Below are 4,549 nucleotides of genomic sequence, written 5' to 3' on the forward strand. Positions count from 1 at the left end.
AGGCGATCTTCTTGGGAGTGAGGGACAACTGTGAGATATGCACTTAGAGAGTACAGGAGAAATGGCTGACCAGAGCTGAACTCTAGATGAAGATCACACAGCTCATTAGAAATGCTGGGGCGATGAACAGCCTGAACTCTTGCCTCCCGGGCTGTTGGTTTATTTGTTTTTGTACCACAGCTTGTCAAAGGACTTGAGGGACTCAAAACATCCTTTTCAATATTTTCTCTTCTCTTTCAATTTGTATTTATGCACAAATGAGATTATAACAATAATAAAGGGAATTTGGAATGTGGTAAGTAAATTGCAAACAGTACCTCCCCAAACACCGTGAACACAACATCTGTCTTCATTTGTTCCCTCTCCTGTGCTTTTTCTGATCAGTTTGTGCACATGCATACTTTTACTTAATTTTAGTCCTAGCATTGTGTATTCTGCTTTTATTATATTAGAAACACGCTCTGAGTCAGTACATAATTTCCATAATTATCATTTTAACAGCTGCATCATATTCCACTAAGTGATTACTCCATAATTAACAAAAGTTCTCTGTTGTTGAACATTTAGTTTCCTTTTCTTTACTTCCTTATGTTTTCTTTACTAGGAATATTGCTATAATGGACAGAGTCGTCGTCATCTTCTTCCTCTTCTTCCTTCTCCTTTTCCTCCTCCTCCTCTTCTTCCTCTTTTTCCTCCTCCTCCTCCTTCTTCTTGGTTTTTCAAGACAGGGTTTCACTGTTTAGCCCTTAATGTCCTGGAACTCTCTGTACACCAAGCTGCCCTGGAACTCACAGAGATCTGATTGCCTCAGCCTCCCTGGTGCTGGGACTGGAGGCATGTGCCACTGCCCCCCAGCAATATTTTTTTTATGTGGATTGGTGTTTTGTCTGCATGTACAGACGTGTAAGGGCATTAGAGACAGTTGTAAGCTGCCATGTGGATGCTGGGAATTAAACCCAGGTCCTATGGAAGAACAGATCCCCGAGTCATCTCCCTAGTCCTGGAAAGCTGACTGGGTGATTAAGAGTGACTTCCTTCAGTTGGATGATTGCCTTAGAATAAATCCAGGGCTGAAGGGATGGCTCTGTGGTTAAGAAAATGTATTACTCTCTTTTGATTTTTTTTCCAGACAGGGTTTTCCTGTATAGCCCTGGCTGTCCAGGAACTCACTCTGTAGACCAGGCTGGCCTCTGCCTCCCAAGTGCTGGGACTAAAGGCATGAGCCACCACCGCCCAGCTTACATTTTTTATTTGTTTATTTATTTTATGTGTATTGGTGTTTTTCCTGCATGTATGCCTGTTTATTATGTGAGTGCCTAGTGCTCTCAGAGGCCAGAAGGGTGTATTGGATGCCCAGGGACTGGAAGTTACACACAGTTGGGAGCCACTATGCAGATTCTGGAAATCTAACCTGGGTCCTCTTGTACTAGTAACCAGGCTTTTAACTACTAAGTCATCTCTCCAGCTCAGTATGTACTGCTGTATTGGGTGGCTGACAACCACCTGTAACTCCAGCTCCAGAGGAACTTCTCAATGCCTTCGCAGGCACATGCACTCAAGTGCTTGTATATACATACACATAATTAAAAATAATACATTGGGCTGGAGAGATGGCTCAAAGGTTAAGAGCACTGACTGTTCTTCCAGAGGTCCTGAGTTCAATTCCCAGCAACTACATGGTGGCTCATAACCATCTGTAAGGGGATGTGATGCCCTCTTCTGGTGTGTCTGGGGACAGCTGCAGTGTAGTCATATAAATGAAATAAACAATTCTTTAAAAAAATAATAAATTAGGGCTGGAGAGATGGCTCAGCGGGTAAGAGCTCTTCCGAAGGTTATGAGTTCAAATCCCAGCAACCACATGGTGGCTCACAACCACCCATAATGAGATCTGACGCCCTCTTCTGGAGTGTCTGAAGACAGCTACAGTGTACTTATGTATAATAATAAATAAATCTTTGGGTCAGAGCGAGCAGGGACTGAGTGAGCAGGGCTGAGCGAGGCCAACCAGAGCAAGCAGAGGTCCTAAAAAGTCAATTCACAACAACCAGATGAAGGCTCACAACTATCTGTACAGCTACATTGTGTACTCATATACATAAAATAAATAAACAAATCTTTAAAAAATAATAAATTAAAAAGATCATGAAGCCAAGAAATAAGCAAAACGCAGCATCCATTCCTTCAATCACCATTCATTGAATGCCTACTCCGTGTCAAGCTCTAGTTTATGAACTAGGGATGGGGAGATGACTAAGGCCCGGCTCTTGTTTGCAAGTTGGATCTCAGATTGGACTTCAGCCTGCAGGTACATGATGCTGAGCCATGAAAATACTCCAGAGCTCAGGATCAGACCCATACTTTAGAAAGGTAGACCCCACGGCTCCCTGAAGCATGGCTCCAAGTATAGGCGGCATGGAGGAGTCAGGGTCAGGGTTATTGCAGCCATTTAAGCAAGCAAGAGGCCTATGAGACCCAGATCTGTGACTATGGGACTAGAAAGGCAGAGCAGGTTAAAAAGGCATTGTACATGGGATAATGACAGGATCTAACTGGAGATAAATGCATGGGGCGGGGGCAGTGAGGGGCAAGGAAGCAATGAGGGTGATTGCCAGGTTCCTGGTTTGTTGTATTTACCTGAACTAGGAGGAGACAGAGCAGCATTTGTGGGCAGGAGGTCTGCATGAGATGTGTGGGGCTGAGGGTTGAGGAACCCTTAGCTAGAAGGTATCTTATACACACAAGCATGAATTAAGGTGTGCCATCTTGGTCGGAGGCTTGAGGTCAGAAGCTATCCATCTGTGATGTCCATGGGAGTGACTGGCAATACTCAACCATTAAAAGGGGGCAGTGGGTGTAGGGATGTGGTTCTGCATAAGGCTCTTGGCTAACATGTGCAAGGCCCTCCACCTTCAGTACCACAAAACAAGCCAGAACCCACACTAGGAGTACTGTGCTAAAGAGCTTCTGACATTTCTTTGAGTGGCATCAGTGCATTACCAAGAATGGTTCCCAGAGGATCTTTGCACTTCCATCACATTGGTGCCAGCTCTGTAATTGCTTCAACTTTTGCTAATGTAATTTGTTTTAATTTGCACTAAAAAACATGTTAGTGACGTTGTACATCCCACCAGATACTTGTTTACCCATTTCATTTTCTCCCGTGTGGAGTGCCTCTGAACATTTATCTTTGGGAAACCTGGGAGGACTCTTTATGAAATACAGAGGTAAATCTTTTGTCATCTGTCAGTTTCGCAAGCTTAGCTTGAAGATCTACTAAATCGAGGATTCTATCTTTTTTTAGGTGATTGTTTTGAAACAGTATTACTATGTAGCCTTGGCTGGCCTTAAACTCACAGAGATCTGTCTGCTTTACTTCCTGGGTTCTGGGATTAAACACTGCTTGCAACTCTATCTTTAAAAAAAAAATATTTAAAATCTTTATCAACAGTGTTGACAAAGAGCATTGCTGTATTGTATCATTGTATTTTGTATTGTAAAGTATGTATAACAAAGTTAATATTTTGTCTATTTTTAAAAAATATTTATTTATTTATTATATGTAAGTACACTGTAACTGTGTTCAGACATTCCAGAAAGAGGATTTGAACTCAAGACCTTCGGGAAAAGCAGCTAGTGCTCTTAACCGCTGAGCCACCTTTCCAGCCCTGTCTATTTTTTTTTAAAATCACTTATAGCCAGGCAGTGGTGGCTCATGCTTTTAATCCCAGCACTCAGGAGGCAGAAGCAAGTGGATCTCTGAGTTCAAAGCTAGCCAGGTCCACAGAGTTAGTTCCAGGACAGCCAGAATACACAGAGAAACCCAGTCTCAAACAACAACAACAACAAAATGTTTTTGTTTGTTTGTATGTGTGTATATGAGTATTTTGCTGCATAAATGTCTGTGCACCATGTATGCCTCATGCCCAAGTACGCCAGAAGAGGGTGTCAGATTCCTTGGAACTGGAGTCACAGACAATTATGAACTGCCCTGTGGGTGCTAGGATTCATATCTTCTTGAAGATTTTTGTAACCAAGCAGTCTCTTCATCTCTCTACCCTCCCAACCCCCACCCCCAGACAGGGTTTCTCTGTGTAGTATGGACTGTCCTGGAACTCTGTAGACCAGGCTGGCCTATGAACTCACAGAGATTTGCCCGCCTCTGCCCCCTAGTGCTGGGATTAAAGGCGTGTGTCACCATCCCTGTTTTTAAACAAAAAACAAAAAAGCAAAAAACCAGAGTCTCTCACTGAATCTGAAGATTGCTGTTTCTGACAGACTAGCTAACTGGCAAGCATTCCCTAGAGCCACCGGTCTCTGCCCCCTCACTGATGGGTTACAGATGTGCACCACCACACTCAGCTTTTACACAGGCTGTCATGCTGGTGCAGCCAGCACTTTCCCACAGGAGCCATCTTCTCAGCCCCACCCACGTGTCCATTCTTAATTGTAGCATTCAGTGGCATTAAGGAAATGCATTCACAGTTTTGTGCAATCATCACCTGTGTTTGGTCCCAGGATTCTTTCATCTTCATAAACAGAAAATGTA

This window comes from Mastomys coucha, chromosome X (genome assembly GCF_008632895.1).
Source record: "Mastomys coucha isolate ucsf_1 chromosome X, UCSF_Mcou_1, whole genome shotgun sequence".
NCBI lineage: Eukaryota > Metazoa > Chordata > Mammalia > Rodentia > Muridae > Mastomys > Mastomys coucha.